Below are 22503 nucleotides of genomic sequence, written 5' to 3' on the forward strand. Positions count from 1 at the left end.
CCCTCTCATCTTAAATGTGAGGACTAATTTGTCTAGCCCCGATCTCATACGCTCTTCATAGGGTAACACATAATTAGATGATATATATATATATATACTGTTACATAGCCTATGATTTCATCATCCTTTGTGTAATTCTAACGCACAGTATGCTGCATGTTTGATCACGAGCGTGTTCTACCTCACTCCCCCCTTCTACCCTTATAGTAGAGTTAGTCGTTCTTTCTGTTGTTCAGAGCAGGAGTGTCAACTCTTTGTCCCCTATGGCTTCATTTGCGCGTCCTTCTTACAAGTTGTATCAAGCTCTGCCGGCCCCTATATAATGAGCTCAGTCTCTACATTAATTGCCACTTAGATCTACTCCTCATTTTGTTCACATCTCTGTCCTCCCCTGTACAGTTGTTATTATTGTGAGTGCTCAGGAAGTCTCCAACCATCTACCAGCTGTGTAATTTGAGTATAAGTGTTATTGCATTTTCTCTTGTACTGTATAGCATGGGGTGTTAATTCGTAGGCCTAGTGAGGTTTTTGTGATTCATGTGTTTTAAGTGTCAGCCATTATTGATAATATTTTGTATCTGTAATAATATATCTTGCATTCACTTAGCATTATCCGGTTTTCTCATTTTATCAGGGCTGACTTAGATAAATTTACACTTGCCAATTTCGTGTTAATAGAGGCTATTGCAGTTAACCATATATTTAACCTGTTTTTTGCCATTACATTATCCTTATGAGTCCTGAATGTTTAGTTGTTAATTTGAGCATTAAACTTTAACTTATAATTTTACCTAACTCTTTTGTTTTGAACCTGGAACTTTGCGGGACAGTAGTGATTTTTAGTATTCTCACTTAAAGTGTACATTATCTTTCTCTGTTCCGTAACAATATATATATATATATATATATATATATATATATATATATATATATATATATATATATATATATATATATATATATATATATTGCCAGCCACCTTAATCCGGTAAGGGGTGGCCTCAAACAAATTGTCTTCAAGTCGCCATGTCCCCAGCCATTTCATTGCCCTGCTCCTAGCTCACACACCCCTCTCTCAAATACTTCTCCACTCCATTCTTCCATCTCATCCTTGGCCTCCCCCTCCCTCCCACCCTCCACCTCACATAAACACTCTTCGTCAACCTCTCACTCTCCATCTTCTCCACATGGCTAACCCACCTCAATGTGATTCTCCTACACTTCCTATCACATCTACATCCACACCACAAAGCTCCTTCACTTCCATATTTTTAGTCTGTCCCCCATGTGACTCCACATGCTCCTGTCAAATAACTCATTTCGACGCTCTCACTCTTGACTTCTGTCCCTCCAACAATGTCCAAGTTTCACTTCCATACGTTAGAGTTGGCATCACAATCCTGTCATATAGTAGCTATTTTACTTTCATGCTCACCTCCCTGTTTCATATCACTGCTTTCAAGGTAGGTGGGGGCGCCACTCAGTGATGTGTGAGGCCGATCACTCACATCTTAAATGTTAGAACCAACTTACCTACTCCCGAGCTCCTACGCTCTTCATAGGGGAACACATGAATAGATGATACATATATATATATATATATATATATATATATATATATATATATATATATATATATATATATATATATATATATATATATATATATATATATTTTTTTTTTGCGAGGAAGAAGGAACCAAAGGCCACGAGCCCGCAGTAACTGTTCCCTCCAAGAGAAAAACAAAATACAATAGAGAGCCAAATTCAAGATCCGATCATTTCGAGATACCTGGACACACTGCATTTCAAAGACTGGAGATCATAGGTAGCAGGAAATACAAACAGAGGGAGGCAATTCCAGAGTTGACCTGTTGCATAAATGAAGGACTGGGAGTAACGGTTAACTGTTGCATTAGAGAGTTGGACAGAAAAGGGATGAGAGTTTGCTGCTAGACGGGTGCTACGCGCCCGTCATAGAGGAGGAGGAATGCATGCAGACCGTTCAGAGGAGCAGTGACCATTAAATAGCAATAGAAAAGAGATAAAGATGAAACAGTGCGGCGAAGAGACAGAGGTTGAAGGGAGTTAGTAAGAGGAGGAGAATTAATGAGACGAAAAGCCTTTGACTCCAACCTATTGAGAAGACCTGTATGTGGGGAGCCTCCCCACACATGAGAGTTGTACTCCACACAGGGGCGGATAAAACCCCTGTATAGAGTGATCAATTGTGCAGGGGTAAAGAAGGAATGGAGTCGGCTTAGCACACCCAATCTCTTGGAAGCCGATTTTACAAGAGATGTAATATGATCTTTCCAAGATAAGTCCCGAGTAAATGAAACCCCAAGCATGTTCAGGGATGATGCAGGATTAAGCTGAATATTATTAAACATTAGTGGGTATACCTGTGGAAGATTTTGTCGGTTGATAGGTGTAAGAACTGAGTCTTTGGTGCATTAAAAACAACCAGATTATTTTTACCCCAGTCAGAGATACGAGCCAAGTCAGACATTAGGTGTGCCATAGCCTCATCCCTTGTTTGTTGAAGTAACTGCTGAGATGGGCGTTGCAGGAACCAAATGCAAAGGTGAAGGGTGGAGTCATCAGTGCATGAGTGGATAGGGTTAGATGTACAGCTTAGAAGGTCATTGATGAATAAAAGGAAGAGAGTTGGTTATAGTACAGAACCCTGAGGAACACCACTGTTGATGGATCTAGGAAAAGAACGATGGCCGTCTACAACAGCGGCTATAGAACGATCAGAAAGGAAGCTAGCGATGAAGGCACAGATAGAAGGATAGAAACCGTAAGAGGGGAGTTCGGAAATTAAAGATTTATGCCAGACTCGATCGAAAGCCTTTGAGATGTCAAGTGCAATGGCAAAGCTTTTGCCAAAGTCCTAAAAGGAGGATGACCAGGAGTCTGAAAGGTAGGTGAGAATATCGCCAGTGGAGCGTCCCTGACGGAACCTGTACTGACGATCAGAAAGGAGGTTGTGATAGGAAAGATGCCTTAAAATTTTTCTATTGAGAATTGACTCAAAAACAGGATGTTGAAGCAATTGGACGATAGTTGGAGGGTTGGAAGTGGTCACCCTTCTTTGGGACTGGCTGTATGAGAGCAAATTTCCAGCAAGAAGGAAAGGTACTTGTTGACAGACAAAGCCAAAAGAGTTTGCCTATGCAGGGTGTAAGCACAGAAGCAAAGTTCTTGAGAACAACAGGAGGGACTCCATCAGGCCCATGTGCCTTGTTAGTATTGAGGCCAGTGATGGTAGAAAATACATCAGGTGAAGAAATTTTAACGTCAGCCATAAGGAAGTCAGAGGGGGGAAGTGATGGAGGAACAGCACCGGAATCGTCTAAGGTGGAATTGGAGGAGAAAATCTGTGCGAAGAGATCTGCTTTATCAGTAGAAGAGATAGCTACAGAACCATCTGAGTAGAAAAGAGGAGGGAAGGATGATGAGGTAAAGTTGTTAGAAAGGTTTTTGGCAAGGTGCCAGAATCAAGGTGGCAGAAGCGGGAAGAATTCGAGTTGGAGAGTTGGGAGCACTTAGTATGGATGAAATTATTTTTAGCAGAGCGGAGAACAGACTTAGCACGATTCCGTACAGAAACGTAAAGATGTGATTCAGGGGTGGGTGGGGGTGCCTATCATCCACTCACTTACAGTAAGGATGCCTTATGGTCTCTTCACTGAGTGACAAGCCTAATGGTTTCCTGTACCCAGGAAACCATTTACTATGCTGGGTGGTAACCATATAACCAGGGTTTTGGCCGGATAAAGTGTCCCCCAGATTCCCCTATCCAAAATCACTTAATCATGGCAGACATTTCGGAGAGCCTCGGAGGGCCCAATACCTGCCCAGAGCCCCAACCAAATGGGCAGATTCGTATGGCCATGTGGAATGTGAGAGGTGTGACTGAGGAGAGTAAAAGCGTGGAAATGGTGAATGTGTTCAAGAGTGTGAGATATGCAGCGATGGCACTGTGTGAAACAAAAATGAATGGGTGTGAAGTGGACTAGTGGGAGGGTGTGAAAGGTGTTGGATCGGGCATGAATGTGCGATGAAGATGAAGGGAAGGAGTTGATTTATTGATATATTGATGGTGCGGCAGGGTGGAATAAGAGAGTACAAATGTGTCATCTCGAGATGTATGTATGTCATGTTCAAGTTTGAGAAGGTGAATGTGGGAGTGATTGTAGAATATGCACCGTGTGATGACAGGAGTGAGAGAAAAAGACAGGTTTTCGGATGAGCTGGATGAACCAGTGAGTGAAATGCCCCTGAGCCATAAAGTGAATGTATTGGACGATAAGAAAGGAAGAGTAGGCACTGGTTCTGAGGATGATGTAATGGGTTGTAATGGAGTGTCAAGAGAAAATGATGAAGGGAAGCGACTGAAGGATATGTGTCAGGAAGGTAGGTTGTCCATTTGTAACTTGTATTTCAAACACAAAGCTGCAAATAAATATACATAGTATAGAGGGAACGAGGATCGTGTTGAAAGGAGCCTGATCGATTACGTGCTCGTAGTGAGGTTGATGCTGGGCATGGTTGTTAATACGAAGGCCCTGAGAGGACGATGTGGAGGTTTGTTAGATCATATGATTGTGATATGCAAGATGAAGCTGAGAGGAGTAAGGTGGACCAGGAGTGAGAGGAACAGTCAGAGTGAAAGACTGAAAGTCAAGAAGCTGAGGATCAGAGAAATGGCAGATGAATGCAGGACCAAAGCAGGGAAGGAGTTGTAATCACTGAATTGGATTGAAATGAATCTGGACAGCCCGTAGAATGAAATGAATCTGGACAGCCCGTAGAATGAAATGAATCTGGACAGCCCGTAGAATGCATATGGGGACTGATTAGTTAGGAATGCTAAACCGGTGTGTGATGTGGCAAGAGAAACAACAAAGAAGAAAGGTACGTCATGGTGGGATGAAGAGATTAAGAGAGGAGTTAAGGAAAAGAGGAAGAAGTAGCAAGAGTTGTTACAGAACAGGAGTTCAACAGAGATAAGAACTGAATATATTGAGCAAGAAGTACATAATGAGACTAGTGAAGAGGAAAAAGAAGGAGGCACATGATGATCTAGAAAGGAAAATGAATTCAAACTACTCTGACAATAGGAAGTTATTCTTGCAAGAGGTGCGGAAATGTAGAAGTGACAGCGGAAAGAAATGTGATGGTGTTAGGTATGTAGGTGGTAGATTATTAACCCATGGGGATGAAGTAAGGACCAGCTTTTTTTTTTTATGTGCTTTACTCTGGGCATAGGCTTCACAGCCTGCTCCCAAGGCCCAGTAGACCTCATACATGTCATACACCACTACATGTCACCACTTCGGCACTAACACCCACCGTCCATATTGAATACATGCTAGGGCTCTCATACAGGACTGGTGTATTGGTATTAGCGGGGGTATTTTTACGACATGTCGGCAGGTCTTCTGGTAGATTGGTAAAGTCTGCTTTACATGAAATTCAAATCCTTAAACTGTTCCCTGCACCTGCGGGAATTAGAACTTGGGTCCGGTAGGACCGCAGGCCACCTCTCTACCGATTAAGCCACCGCCTCCTGTATATATATATATATATATATATATATATATATATATATATATATATATATATATGAAATGACAGTTTGCAATATACCATCAGGTTGAGTAAGCACCTCTAAGAGTGAAGCCTTGTAGTCACCACCCACAGCAGTGATGTTGCTATGAGGCCTCGCTCCTAAAGATGTTGAATTGACATAACGGTACACACACACACACACACACACACACACACACACACACACACACACACACAGAAAGAGAGAGAGAGAGAGAGAGAGAGAGAGAGATCCAGGATTACATCAGAGTGACATTTTGTATGTATTGAGAGAATCAGGGAGTGGGGAGGTGATGTGAAATATTAGGGACAGGGAATGCAGGACGGATGAGACGAGAAAGTGATGAATAAAATAAGGGAGCAGGAAGATAGTAAGTGAAAAGGGGAAAAAAAAATAAGAAACTGAAAGAAAAAGAGTCGACACGGGAAAAAGTGGAAGAGGAGAGAGGAACGGAGAAGGGGGAGAGTATATTAAAGAAATGGGAAGGGAGAGCCGGAAAAAATGGAGGGGGAAGGGAGCGTGATGTGTGGGTGGAAGAAAAGGATTAATGGGTGTAGGAAGCTAGGAAAAGAAGGGCATAAAGGGAAGGGGAAAGAAGAAAGAAATTGGGAGGGGAACGAGTAACAGTTTAGCGATTAAGGATTAATGAGGAAATGGATGGGAAGGAAGAGGAATGAGGACGAGAGGGGGGATACTAGAAGGAGGAGAGAGTTCAGGAAGGAAAATGGAATGGGGAAATGACAGGGGATGGGTGAGGAAAGAGAGGAAATAAGGAAGGACAGATGAGAAGAGAACAGAGTGGAGAGAGACATCTCACGGTTGATAGCAACACTTTAAAACCCGCACTTTATGTTTATTCCTTCATTATTATTATTATTATTTTTTTTTTTCCTTGTAGTGGGCTGTCGTAACCTCGAGATTGACGCAAGTCGAGTGACATAATCTTGGACCTTACTCTCTCTCTCTCTCTTTCTTTCTCTTTCTTTCTCTCTCTCTCTCTCTCTCTCTCTCTCTCTCTCTCTACTGTATATATATATATATATATATATATATATATATATATATATATATATATATATATATATATATATATATATATATGCAGCCTCTGTGGTACAGTGGTAAAGTGTGCGTTTTCGTACACTGAAGAACGAGGGTTCGTGCCCCGCCAGGGTAATAAACTTTGGGAGCGTTCTTCAGGCCTCGTACTGCATTGGCAGACACGAGAGGTGCTGTGGTTGAACCAGTGTTGCATACTATAAAGTATGCTTGCACCCAGACGGCTTGCGTGGGCCGATTACACTTGGTTCACATACTACACACACATCCAAAGCCACTCCAACACTACAATTACACTTACAAGCACTTCTCACCCTACATACAATCTCTACTAGACAGCCTAAGCCACTTGGTAGGGATACATTGGCTGCATCGTCCCCACTTCGGTCGGGATAGACCGGTCCTGCAGTGGAGACACAAACGGATGATGAGATCTATCTATCTATCTATTGCCAGACGCCTCAATCCCGTTCGCGGTGGCCACATATAAATCGCCTCCACGTCGCCCTGTCCCCCGCCAATTCACTGCCCCGCTCCCAACTCACACTCCCCTCTCTCATATACCTCTCCATCTCATTCTCTGCCTCCCCCTCCCTCTTCCCTCCTCCACCTCACTCACATACACTCTCTTCGTCAGTCTTTCACCCTCCATCCTCTCTACATGGCCAAACCACATCAGTGTATTCCTCATAACGCTTCCTATCACATCCACATCCACACCACAAAGCTTCTTTATATCCTCATTCGTCAGCCTGTCTCTCCATGTGACTCCACAGGCTTCTCTTAAATAACTCATTTCCACTGCTCTCACTCTTGACTTGTGTCCTTCCAGAAACGTCCAAGCTTCACCTCCATACGTTAGAGTTGGTATCACAATACTGTCATGTAGTAACTTTTTCACTACCATGCTCACTTCCCTGCTTCTTATTACTGCCCTCAAGGAACCAGCAACCTTTCTTCCCTGCTGTACCCTTTCAAGCACTTCACCCTCCAAACCTCCATCCTTACTCATCACACTACCCAAGTACTTAAACGTACTCACATTTTCCAGTTCCTCACCATCCAACCTCGATGTACATTCACTGACTTCACCTCTCTCACAGACCATCACTGCTCTTCCCTACATTCACCTTTTGATTCCGTTTCTTACACACTCTCCCAAACTCATCCACCAAGCCTTGCAGCTCTCCTTCGTCTTCACTCAACAACACAGTATCATCTGCAAACAACAGTACAGGGAGTTTAATCACTACCCTCTCTCAGCAGGGCCACTCCAACATCCACTACCCTACCTTGTACCTCTTTTATTACCCCATCCATGTACAGATTGAAAAACGATGGAGACATGACAGATCCCTGTTTCAACCCAATTTCAAAGAGAAAAATTCACTCAGTTCACCATCCACACGCACTCTTCACAGCATTCAACAACTTCCCATCCACTCCATATATTCTTAATACTTTCCACAATCTTTGTCTATCCACCCTGTCATATGCTTTCTCCAAATACATGAAAGCTGCATACAACTTCTTTCCCTTCTCTAGAAACTTTTCCACTAAAGATCTAAGAATGAATATCTGTGTGTGTGTGTGTGTGTGTGTGTGTGTGTGTGTGTGTGTGTGTGTGTGTGTGTGTGTGTGTGTGTGTGTGTGTGTGTGTGTGTGTGTGTGTGTGTGTGTATGAAGACAGACACACAGACAGATAAACATATAACCCGCTGAGACTTTGGGTTGCTTTGGGTTGGGCATTTCGGCATTGAAAATGATAGGAATTGCATCTGCCCATGAAGGACTCGGTCTTCACCTCCATCTAGATCAGGTTGGACAAGACATTATGTTATGTTTCAGACTGTAAGACTTGACTTGTAAAATATATTATGCATTAAACCTTAGACTGTGACGGTCATTCTGGAAGGAATGTGAGAACAAGTGCTGCAGTCCCTCTTGACGTCTGCAGGTAATTCTTTATTTTTCAAATGCGATATTCCCACCTAACTTTTCAAGGTCACTGTATCTCCCATAGCCTGCCTGAGGGCACTGCATTACTTAGTCACCCACTGGCCAACATGGAGTGAGCACGTTGCTCTTTTTCTCCCAACTACCCCATTCTCTTATTGCTCAAATAGGTGGGAAGCGAACCCTGCCAACCAACTGGTGCCACCTACCACCCAGTGACACCTATGACTGTGACTCAAGAAGTGGCAAGGTGAGAAGAATAACAGCATAAATTCGCACATAATATGCCGATTCCAAGATCAGCCTTTGTATAGAAAAGTCCTTACATGCACACCACACCTCTAAATGCTTCTAAGTGTCAGGGAAGATTGTAAATATATGTAAATATCCTAGGACAGTATGAAAGAAAATATATCATTAGTGTAACAGTGAGTCTAGAGACAATGGTGAGTGACGCTGTAGCATGCTACACACTACTTAGTGAAAGTGACACTCTGTACGAAGTTATTCTCGATTGTTTTATAAGACCAAAGATGAGTATTTACAGTGATAGAAATGTACTCTGTAAGCACATAACAAGCAATACTGGCAGTGGAAAAAAAATAAGCAAATAATTTTCTTTTTCATGTGCTTTATTGAAGGCTCCAACATGCTTGCATGCGTAGGCCTTGGCCGGCAAATGGTGGCTCTCCGTGGTGCACTATCTCTGGCAGCTTCCCTAGTCAGTCCCTTAACCCTGAGGTCACACTCAATGACCTCGTCACAGATCTTTCTCGGTCTACTTCTCACTACCCTACCCCCAACATTAACACTTCTCAATTTCTGCACCCAGTTATCATTTCCCATCCTCTCCACATGCCCAAACCACCTCAATCTACCTCTCCTCATCACAACACCAATACACTCCAGTCTCATCCTATCTCTCAACTCTTCCGTCGTAAACCTAGGCTCCCCCCCCCTCCATGCCTTCCACTCAAGGACGCACTGCACATTCACCTAATAATTTGTCATTATGCACGTTTAAGCCTGCGAATATTCTCTTCCTTTACTGCCCAGGACTCACTACCATACAGCATTACATTCCTAACACATGCCGCATACAAAGATCCCTTAGCACGGGGGGAGAGCCCTCTCAATGTCAGTAGAGGCAACTGCTCCCTGAACTTCTTCCAACCACTCCTCACTTTAGCCACAGAGCTAGCTCCTGTCCCACCTCCAGCATATAGCATGTCTCACATATAACAAAACTCTTCCACACACTCAAGAGACTCACCAGCAATTTCAATTCTTTTACACCTGGCAATATCCACATGCTCTCCCCGGCACACCGCCACATGAAATCAGCATTAACTCGCAGTCTACCTCTAATACCACTACATCTCTTACGCACCCACTTATCACAAACACAGCATAACGTGGAATTACTTCCCACACCCTTATGATAAATTGCACATGGCCTCCGTCCCTCCCCTTTAACAGTACCACTCCTAGCCCTAGATACGGCCACTTTCGTTTTGTCTGCATTTACTTTTAAGCTCTTGTGCCCCATACCATCTCTCCACTTACTAAAACTTTCCACCACCTCCTTTTATTCTCTGCAATTAACACTAAATCATCAGCATACAACATCTCCCATGGGAGTTCCCTTCTGAAATCACGTGAGAGGGCTTCAATTACCATGATAAACAACAAGGGGCTCAAGACTGACCCCTGATGCACATAAACATTCACGGAAAACTCATCAAGCAAAATTTCCATTCACCCTTACCTGGGTGTGAGCACCCACATACATGGTCATAACGACCCTAACCAGCCTCTCCTCGATCCCAAGCTTTCTCATTGCCCACTTCGCCACATCTCTAGGGACTCTGTCACAGGCCTTCTCCAAATCAACAAAAACAAAGTACAGTTCCCTCTTCTCTCCTGTATATTTTTCCTGAAGCTGTCGAACAATGAATATGGCATCAGTGGTCCCTTTGCCTGGCATAAACCCAAACTGCATCTCATCAATATTCAGTCTTTCTCTAATCATACCTTCTAGAACTGTCTCCATTACGTTCATTATCTGATCTAAAAGCTTTATCCCTCTATAATTTCCTCTTTCCAAGGCTTCACCGTTCCCCTTGTACACATTTACAGCTATACTCTTCAGCCAATCATCTTTTTTTTTTTTTTTTTTTTTTTTATGCGAGGAAGAAGGAACCAAAGGCCATGAGCCCGCGGTAACAGTTCCCTCCAAGAGAAAAACAAAATACAATAGAGAGCCAAATTCAAGATCCGATCATTTTGAGATGCCTGGACACACTACGTTTGAAAGACTGGAGATCATAGGCAGGAGGAAATACAGACAGAGGGAGACAGTTCCAGAGCTGACCTGTTGCATAAATGAAAGACTGGGAGTAACGGTTAACTCTTGCATTAGAGAGTTGGACAGAAAAGGGATGAGAGTTTGCTGCTAGACGGGTGCTACGCGCCCGTCGTAGAGGTGGAGGAATGCAAGCAGACAGTTCAGAGGAGCAGTGACCATTAAAGTAGCGATAGAAAAGAGATAAAGATGCAACAGTGCGGCGAAGAGACAGAGGTTGAAGGGAGTCAGTAAGAGGAGGAGAGTTAATGAGACGAAAAGCCTTTGACTCCACCCTATTGAGAAGAGCTGTATGTGGGGAGCCTCCCCACACATGAGAGTTGTACTCCACACAGGGGCGGATAAAACCCCTGTATAAAGTCAACAATTGTGCAGGGGTAAAGAAAGAACAGAGTCGGCTTAGAACACCCAATCTCTTGGAAGCAGATTTTACAAGAGATGTAATATGATCTTTCCAAGATAAGTCCCGAGTAAATGAAACCCCAAGCATGTTCAAGGATGATGCAGGATTAATCTGAATATTATTAAACATTAGTGGGTATACCTGTGGAAGATTTTGTCAGGTTGATAGGTGTAAGAACTGAGTCTTAGATGCATTAAAGACAACCATATTATTTTACCCCAGTCAGAGATATGAGCCAAGTCAGACATTAGGTGTGCCATAGCCTCATCCCTTGTTTCTTGAAGTAACTGTTGAGATGGGCGTTGCGGGAACCGAATGGAAAGGTGAAGGGTGGAGTCATCAGCGTATGAGTGGATAGGGTTAGATGTACAGCTTAGAAGATCATTGATGAATAAAAGGAAGAGAGTTGGTGATAGGACAGAGCCCTGAGGAACACCACTGTTGATAGATCTAGGAGAAGAACGATGGCCGTCTACGACAGCGGCTATAGAACGACCAGAAAGGAAGCTAGCAATGAAGGCACAGATAGAAGGACAGAAACCGTAGGAGGGCAGTTTGGAAATTAAAGATTTATGCCAGACTCGATCGAAAGCCTTTGAGATGTCAAGTGCAATGGCAAAGCTTTCGCCAAAGTCCCGAAAGGAGGATGACCAGGAGTCTGAAAGGTAGGTGAGAAGATCGCCAGTGGAGCGTCCCTGACGGAACCCATACTGACGATCGGAAAGAAGGTTGTGATAGGAAAGATGCCTTAAAATTTTTTTATTAAGAATTGACTCGAAAACTTTTGAAATACAGGACATTAAAGCAATTGGACGATAGTTGGAGGGTTGGGAGTGGTCACCCTTCTTTGGGACTGGCTGAATGAGAGCAAACTTCCAGCAAGAAGGAAGGTACAAGTTGACAGACAAAGGCGAAATAGTTTGCCTAGGCAGGGTGTAAGCACAGAAGCACAGTTTTTGAGAACAACAGGAGGGACCCCATCAGGCCCATATGCCTTGTTAGTACTGAGGCCAGTAATGGCAGAAAATACATCAACTGAAGAAATTTTAATGTCAGCCATGAGGAAGTCAGAGGGGGGAAGTGATGGAGGAACAGCACCGGAATCGTCTAAGGTGGAGTTGGAGGAGAAAGTCTGTGCGAAGAGATCTGCTTTATCAGTAGAAGAAATAGCTACAGAACCATCAGAGTAGAAAAGAGGAGGGAAGGATGATGAGGTAAAGTTGTTAGAAAGATTTTTGGCTAGGTGCCAGAAGGAGCGAGAAGAATTCGAGTTGGAGAGCTGAGAGCATTTAGTATGGATGAAATTATTTTTTAGTAGAAGCGAAGAACAGACTTAGCATGAGTCCGGGCAGAAACGTAAAGATGATGTGATTCAGGGGTGGGTTGGCTCCGGGTACCTTTTGTAGGCCTTCTCCTTGTTGCGGACAGCATTAGAACAAGCGTGATTAAACCAAGGCTTTCTTGCGTTAGTCAAAGGATATGAGAAAGGAATGTATGCTTCCATGCCCGAGAGAATAACCTCCGTAATGCGCAAGGCACACTCAGATGGCTCACGGCCATGGAAGCAATAATCATTCCAGGGAAAATCAAAGAAGTACTGCCTGAGGGCCTCCCTGTCCGCAGCTCCAAAATGCCAGAGACGGCGTTTCCCTGGGGGGTCCGCAGGCCGTACTGGAGCGATAGGACAGGTTAAGGTAATAAGGTTGTGATCGGAGGAGCCCAACGGAGAGAAAAGATTAACAGAGTAAGCAGAAGGATTAGTTGTGAGGAAGAGGTCAAGTATGTTGGAGCTCTCTCCAAGGCGGTCAGGGATACGGGTAGGGTGCTGTACAAGCTGCTCTAGGTCATTAAGGATAGAAAAGATGTAGGCTTGTTCACCAGGTGGATCCGTGAAAGGAGAGGAGAGCCAAAGGTGGTGGTGAACATTGAAATCAAGAATGGAGATTTCAGAGAAAGGAGAAATGGACAGAATGTGTTCCATCGTAGAAGTAAGATAGTCGAAGAATTTTTGATAGTCAGTAGAAATTGGGGATAAGTAAACAGCACAGATATATTTAGTCAGGGAATGACAGGAAAGCCGAAGCCAGAGAGTGGAGAATTCAGAAGAATCAAGTTCTGGAACACGAGAGCAAGATAAGTCGTTGCGTATGTATACACAACAGCCACCTTTGGCTTTGAAATGAGTATAGAGAAAGTAGGAGGATACAGAAAAGGGTTTGCTGTCAGTCTGGGACAACACACTCATATAATCATATTTATCAGGTCAGTGACTAACCTCACTCCTACAGTATATATCCTGAGGCTTTCATCATTTACACAGTCAACCCAGACACACCTGCAGCCTTCCCCACCTGCATTCTGCCTATTATCCCGCTCACAGTTGCCGTTTCAATCAAAGGCCAAGGGCCAGACATTGGATCTGCTGGCTCCAAACTTTCCCTGTCCCAGTCAAACTCCTCATTCAATAACCGGGTGTGGTGTAATGCTCACTCCATGCATCTTTAATATCCCAACTGTTCACCACTGTTCCATCATTCTTCACACCCTGCTCACCTATGATATCCCTATTCTTCCTCTTCATCTGATTTGCCACCTTAAAAATCATAGTCTTCCCTGCCGCACGATTTACGTTATCAAGCAAAAGTCTCTGTGACTCGGATTTTGCCTGTAAACCACTTTTCTAGTCATATGCTTGGCAGCAAAATAATCTCTTTGTTACCACCATTCTTCCATTCCTGGAAGCGCCTTTTTCTATCCTAACTGCAGCTTTAACACCACCACCAAGTTACTTTATGTCTTGCTGGGCCTCTTGTCCATCCACATACTGAATCAGTAACTCTCAAGAGGTTGGACTTGAGGGCTCTGTACACTTCCGTCGACGTCTCCTTGTTCAACCACCACCCTCCTCATCTCGCTATAGAAGGCATCCCTTGCTGCATGGTTTTCCAACTTCCATATTTTCCTCCTAGGTACATAGGTCCTCTTTTTCATCACATCCTCCTTAAGCACCATAGCACATATCAGTAACTTGCGTTGCTCCGTGCACTCCTCACTACCTATAACTTTAACATCTCTCACTACTGTCCAACTAGCCCTCCTGACCAGGAACTAGTCTATCTGGCTGCTATTTCCACCAGAATCGTACGTAATCAATCTACTCTCTCTTTTCTTAAAGGGTGTGTTGCACACAATCATGTTCATTGGCTCCCCAAACTCGAGTATCATTTCCCCTTCCTCATTTCTCGTACCATATGCACATCCCCGTGTATAGCTTCACAACCTTGAGCTGCTTCACCTACATGACCATTTAAATCACTCCCTAATACTACAATCTCATCATCCCCCAGACCACTTAGTACACATTAAGCCAGCCCAAAATCTATCGTCCTCTATCTCATTCAAGCCTGCCAGTGGAGCATTTGCCTATTTAAATGCAAACATCATCCCATCAAACAAAATTTTCATTACTAGTAATATGTACTAGGTGGGGGCGCCCATCATCCACCCACTTAGTGTATTGGTACTGTATTATTAGGGTAGCTCTACATTGAGTAGCAAGCCAAATGATTTCCTGTGAATTAGGAAAGCATTTACTATGCTAGGTGGTAACCTTATAACCAACCAACACGTGTTCTCTACGTGACAATAAGTGGGTTGGCGGAGTGTTAGTGCCCCTCCCTGGAAAACAACTAACTAAAAATATGAACAAGAAGCCTCGGACCAGGAATGACCAAAAGGTGACGACTAAGGACCGAACAAAGGCCATGGTACGGATTGTGGCATGGAATGTAAGGGGTGCAAATGATGACGTGAAAGAGAGAGAGATTGTCCAGATGCCTGAGGATGCATAAAGTGGATGTATGTGGATTAGCTAGAACTAAATGATGAGGTGAGAGTGTTAGAGAAAGGGAATATGGATGGGGTATATGTGCGGGGGTAGGTACGAATGAGAGGGAAAAAGGAGTTTGTATTTGTGAGTAACAGATGGAAAAAGAATATAAGAGAGTATGGATTAGTTGGCTCAAGGATTGTGTGGTTAAGATTGAAAGTTGGACTACAAATGTGGGCGATGGTGTGCGTGTATGCGCCAATGCAAGATCGTGCATGCAGCGTGAGAGAAGATCTGGACAAATGTAGGAGGTTGCATGGAAAAGTTTGAAAGGAATGAGAATGTTTTTGACTGGTGATATGAATGAAAAAGTAGGGAATGTGAAGGTGAATGGAGTAGTTGGTGAGTGGGGTATGCCTGCAGAGATGGATGAAAAAGGCAGTGCTTTAGTAGACATTTGTCCGGGAGAGGGTTGGTGATAGCCAATTCCCTCCTCAGACACATAATGATCCATAGGTATGTGTGACAAGTGATGAGAAGGGTGGGTGGTGAACTAAATGAATGGAAGGCAATGACTGACAATGTGTGTGTGGATGACAGGATGAGAAGGTGTGTAATGGACGCAAAAGCATATAGAGGTTGGAGGAGTGGACTTTTCGACCACCAAGTGGTGGTGGTGAGAATCAAGTTCCAAATGAAATGGAGAAATAAAAGGGAAGGACATGAGGAAGTAGTTCAGACAAGGAGGGTGTGAAGGTTACAAAAGGATGGAAAACAGGCAGAATATAAGAGAGAAAGGGAGGAGCGACTGGGTAAATATGGAAAGGAGCAGATAGGGGAAGTGGAAGGTGTGTGCAAGATATTCACAGAAGAAATCTGTGCAGCATGTGGGTGGTGTGTGGGGTAAAGAGAAGACGGAATGGGGTGCAGGGAACAGCATGGTGGAATGAAGAGGTGAGACAGGCCATGGCACAAAACAAGAAAGCATGCAGTGAGTGGATGAGGAGCAGGGGCATGGAAGAAGTTGAGAGATGGAAGAGAGAGTTATATGTAGATAGGAAGAGAGTGGAGAAAAGATTAGTAAGAGAAAGTAAGAAGAGAGTGAATGAGGAATTTGGAAGGAATTTGAGTGTAAAATGGAGGGAATATAAGAAAATGTTCTGGAAAGAGGTACAGAGAGTTCGACAGGGAGTCAGAGAAGTTAGTCGAGGACTGAAAGATAAAAATGGTAGATTACTAGTGGTGAAGGGAGAAAAAGTGAGCAGATGGAGAGAATACTTTAAGGAATTTTTGAACATAGAGAATGAAAGTAATGCGAGTATAAGTGGCTGGGGAATGGCTGGGAGACGGAGGGGGTTGGAAGTTGTGGAAGCAATGAAGAAAGTCAAAATGGGAAAAGCCCCAGGAAATGATGGAATGTGTGACGAAATGCTGAAGCATAGGGGAAAGATAGTAATAGAATGGATGTGGAAGATGTGCAGATTGGCCTGGGAGGAAGGTAGAGTCTCAGAGGATCGGAAGTCAGGTATAATTATTCCCCTGTACAAAGGAAAAAGGGAAAAAGAGGTGTGTGGTAATCATAGAGGCATTTGTCTAAATAGTGTAATAGAAAAAATAGATGGTAGGATACGTATTGACAGAGACAGGGTAATAACAGAGGAATTAGTTGGAGAAGAACGGGGAGGTTTCAAAAAGGAAGGAGGTTATGTACAGTCGATCAGATATTCATTCTTAGATCTTTAGTGGAAAAGTTTCTAGAGAAGGGAAAGAAGTTGTATGCAGCCTTCATTGATTTGGAAAAGCATATGACAGGGTGGATAGACAAGTCTATCTGCCTATATACCTAGGCTGCTTCCCCCAAGGAAAGGGAGGTAACCGAGACAGGACAACACACTCCCAATTTACTCATCTACTCAAACACGTTTATTTGCATTTTAGCCCCAAGGGGAGAAGGGACAGATCCTCACTGCACCACACCGCACGAGGGTCAACTGTGCAGTGCATTCAGTGACATCCGCAACAGGGCCCGACAGCAGAGCTGGTTTACCCTTTCCACATCATGGTGGACCCATCCCCTTACCTGCACCTGACCTGATCAGCTTATCAGACCAAATGCAGGTTGTCATCATTTATTCATTCACAATTTCTCTCCAGCATTCTATCACGCACAGCCACCCCTCCTTGCTCAACAGACATCTCTCTCGCATCCAATGCTCTCTTCAGACTGTCCACCCATGCTATTCGTGGTCTTCCTCTCAGCCTTACACATCTCACATCAGACCTAGTTATCTTTTTCACCAATCACTCATTATCTATTCTCTCCATATGCCCAAACCATCGCAACACCCTCTGTTTAACTCGATTAGTCATCTCCCAGACAACTCTAGTTCTTCTTCACACTTCGTCATTTCTCACTCGAGCCATATGCGTCACTCCACACATACTCCTCAGACAGCTCATCTACATTACATTCAAACTTTTCCTCTCTGCTACACCCATATTCCATATTTCAGCCCCATATAATGCAGTCGGTACCACAACACCCTCATACAGCCTTGTCTTTACATCCATTCTAAGTGAAAGACATCTAAACACTTTTTCATTCCTCCCAGCACCTTTCCTACTTCATTCCTTCTAAACTTCACCTCTGCATCTATTTTCCCATCCTCTACAACATGTGACCCTAAATACTTCAAACACTCTACATCCTCAAGCAACTAACCATTTAAAACTATATTTATCCTCCTACCATCAAACAACCTCGTATACGTCATCACTTTACTCTTATTCTCATTTACTTTCAGTTTCCTCCTTTCATACACACTTCCAAATTCCTCTGCCAACTGTGGAAAGTATTAAAAATATATGGAGTAGATGGGAAGTTGTTGCATGCCCTGAACAGTATGTATGGGGATGCAAAGGTTGCAGTGCTTATGGGTAATGAACTGAGTGAAATTTTCTATTTGAAAGTTGGATTGAAAGAGGGATTTGTCATGTTTCCATGGTTGTTCAATCTGACAAGGTACGGCAGTAGATGATGGAGTGTCCTTAACCCCTTAACTGTGGGGCGTCACTTTCGTGATACTTGGGAGCAAGGGATCACACCACTGGGCGTTACTTTTGTGATTCTGTGTTATTTTGAATTCGCCCGGGCTTTCAAGTGGTGGCTTGTATCATCTGTCAGTACTACCAGTGTCCAGCTATACTCAGTTCTGATAATGTCATCTGTACTCCCATCCACTGTTGACAATTTAGCCATTTTTCTCCTGTCCTTGACTCCCCTCCTTATCTCCCCTCCGTTACCACTTTCCTCCCGCCTGACCAGCTGCGCTGTGCTACACAAATCCTGGACGGATTTTTCCACTCATTTTATCCATTGAAATGTGCCCTATGCCCTATTCTTATACAGAATAATATATAAAAGAAAGAGGAAAAGGTAATTGATACTGCCATATATCTGGAATGGGCTAATTATCACCTGGCAACACCTCACGTGCACTCTTTCACTAATTTTCCCTGTTTATTTCCCCTTTAAATATGCCGTATGACCTGTTCTCATAATAAAAATATATATAAGAAAGGAAGGAAGAAGCCTAAGTGATATTTACATTCACCTGGAACTACCTAATTTATTATGTATTGTCTAGATTTCCTGCCAATCATTTCATAGCGTAAAAATTAGCAGCTGTCACCACGCTGTCATTATCAACCCTTCACTGCCCCTAACAAAACAACTCGTGAATACACTGTATTTTTCCTGTAGTTGTCCCTCCAGCCATGTGTGGATGTGTATTAAAAGACACGCTGCCACAACCGAAATATTTGGCAATTGAGAGGAAAATATGAAGAGGTATATATTAAACTCTTTCCACACTCCAAGTTACATCACCATTAATGTCTCAGTATGCCAACCATCATTATCATCATCATCACCTATTTACCCTCATTTTGCATCATTATGCTGGCTGTGTTAGTCCCCAAAATAGGAAGATTTATAAGTATGTGAAATCAGTGTTGGAAGACAGTTAAACAGGCCATTCATCTTTTCAGTTACCGCAAAAGCCAGGAAAACATTGGATTCATCATATAGACTCAGTAATCTACACTAGTTTATTTATGTCTGATTTTATCCATCTGTGTCTATCTATCCATCTATCTTTATCTATGCATCAGTCAGTCCATGTATTTATCTGTCCATCTATTTATTTATCAAGCTATATCTGTCTTCATCTATCTATCGGCCCTTATCTATCACCATTTATCGCTCTCTCTTTCTCTGTATAGATTGATAGATAGGTAGATACATGGATACATAGATATATAGGTGAACACATATTTATATACAATTTCCCTCTTCGGTGTAACATTCATTAGGTTTCGGTTTAGTCGTCCGTCTATTTTTAAATCCATTCTTAATAATTTTTATTTTGTCCTTCCTTTTTCCTTCCCCTTCATCCCATACTGTTAGTCGCACTTGTCCTCTCTCCCCTCTTTCCTTCTCTTTTTAATTGTTTCCATCTGGCTTCCTAGTCAAAATTCATCGTTCTTCTAAGCAGTTCTTGCATCGCTTCCTTCTTCAATCTGTCTCTGCTATCAATATCCATTAAACCATTATTTGTTTTCACCACTCTTCCTACTCAGTTTCTCTTCTTTTTAGCTTGTATTTTGTTTACTTCACAAGGTTCTTATGTTTCATAAAGTTTTCCTGTTAACCTTCTTTTTTCTTGTGGCTTTTTTGTATGTTCCTGGCATCATTATACTCCACCAGACTTCCATACCTGTTTGCCTTGGCTCTCCCTCTCTCACTTTCTCTCTTTATATCCTTCAGTTCCACAATTCCCCTGCCTCCTCACCGGCACACCGCCTCCCTGCTCCCAATCCATCTAAGTCTCTCATGATCCTGTTCGCCTCTCAATCATTTCCCTTCCATAGCCTCTTTGACATTGATACATTTTCCGAATACCAGCTTCGAGGCAATATTTCTTCAATGGGTTTCCTTCAGAGCCACTTCATCGTATCTATATATCTATCCATCTATCTATCTATCTATCTCTCTATCTACCTATCTATATTAATATATATTGCCAAACCCCTTAATCCCGTAAGGAGTGGCCACAAACCAATCGCCTTCATGTCGCCCTCTCCCCCGCCATTTCCCTGTCCTCCCACCAGCTCACACCCTCCTCTCTCATATTCCTCTCCACTACTGTACATCCCTCCAGCTCATCCTCGGCCTCCCCCTTCCTCTCCCCCCCTCCACCTCGCTCACATTCATTCTTCTTGTTTGTGTCTCGCTCTCCATCCTCTTCACACGGCCAAATCACCTCAGTGTATTTCTCCTAACGCTTTCTATCACATCCAAATCCACACCAGAACGCTCCTTGATTTCCTCATTTTTCAGACTGTCTTTAAGTGTAACTCCACACGCTCCTCTCAAGTAACTCGTTTCCGCTGCTTTCACTCTTGACTTTTGCCCTTCCAACAAGTCCAAGCTTCACTTCCAGATGCTAGAGTTGGTATCAAAATCCTTTCATTCAGTGGCTTTTTTTTTGCTTCTATGCTCACCTTCCTATTTCTTATAACCGCTTTCAAAGAATCAGCAACTTTTCTTCTATGTTGCAACCTTTCAAGAACATCATCCTCCAGACCTCAACCATTACTCATCACACTACTCAAGTACTTAAATGCACTCACATTTTCCATTTTCCTCATCATCCAACCTCACTGTGCATGCAGTGACTTCATTTCTCTGGAACACCGTAAGTTTACTCTTCCTTACATTCACCTTTAGATTCCGTTTCTTAGACACTCCCCCAAACTCATTCACCAAGCCTTGTAGTTCCCCTTTGTCTTCACGCAACAACATAGAATCATATGCAAACAACAGACCAAGAAGTTTCCAGACGCTGCCCTCTCTCATTAGGGCCGCTCCAACATCCACAGCCCTATCTTGAATCTCTATAATCCCATCCATACACAACCATGGAGACATGGCACATCCCTGTTTCTGTCAAGCATTTAGATAGTAAAAGTCACTCAGTTCACAATTCACATGCACTGCAGTCTTAGCATCGTGATACATACTCTTCACAGCATTCAGCAGCTACCCATTTACTCTATACACTCCTAATATTTTCCACATTCCTTGTCTATCCACTCATATACTCTATCTACTTATATACTTTCTCCAAATCTTTAAGTTCTCACACAACTTGTTTCCCTTCTCTAGAAACTTTTCCACAAAAGACCTAAGGATGAATATCTTATCTACACAACCTCTTCCCTTCCTGAAACCCCTTTGTTCTTCTCCAACTAATTCCTCTGTTATTTCCCTAACGCTGTCATTAAGTATCCTACCATATACGTTTCCTAATACACTAAGAAGACAAATGCCCCTATGATTAGCAAACACTTCTTTTTCTTTGTTTCCTTGTACAGGAGAATAATTTTACCTGTCTTCCAATCCTCCGGGACTCAATCTTCCTCCTAGGCTATCATGCACATTTTCCATATCCATTCTACTACTCTCTCTCCCCCAGGTTTCAGCATTTCACCACACAGTCCATCAATTCCTTGGGCTTTGCCCATTTTGACTTTCTTCATTGTTCCCACTACTTCCATCCTACTAAGCTCTTCCTCCCATCTCACCTCCCTCCTTCTCCTAGCCATTTCCCGGCCATTTATACTCTTATTACTCTCATTCTTTATGCTTAACCATTAATTAAAGTGTTCTTTCCATTTGTTCACTTTCTCTCCCTTGCCCACTGTTAATACACCATTTTTTTCTTTCACTCTCCTGCTAACTTTTTTATCAGCCTGTCTAATTCTCTTTACCTCCTTCCAGAATATTTTCTTACATTCTCTCCACTTTACTGTCAAATTCCTTCCAAATTCCTCATCCACTCTCTTCTTACTCTCTCTTACTGATCTTCTCACCTCTATCCCTCTCTAAGTAAGGGTCTCTTCCTCTCCTGTATATGTAACTCTCTCTTCCGACTCTCAACTTCCTCCAAGCCTCAGCTTCACATCCACTTACTTTATTGTGCCACAGCTCGTCTCACCTCATCATTCCACCATGCTGTTTCTTGCATTCTATGTCGTCTTCTGTTCACTCTAAACACCACCTCACATGCTGCTCAAATTTCTTCTGTGAATATCTTGCATTCACGTTCAGTAGGGCGGAAGTAGTGGAAGCGATGAAGAAGATTAAGTTGGGAAAGGCCCCAGGAATTGATGGAGTGTGTGGTGAAATGCTGAGGTATGGGGGT

Source organism: Coenobita brevimanus, chromosome 45 (genome assembly GCF_032717465.1).
Source record: "Coenobita brevimanus isolate Jiangsu-jjx chromosome 45, ASM3271746v2, whole genome shotgun sequence".
In the NCBI taxonomy this organism is placed as follows: domain Eukaryota; kingdom Metazoa; phylum Arthropoda; class Malacostraca; order Decapoda; family Coenobitidae; genus Coenobita; species Coenobita brevimanus.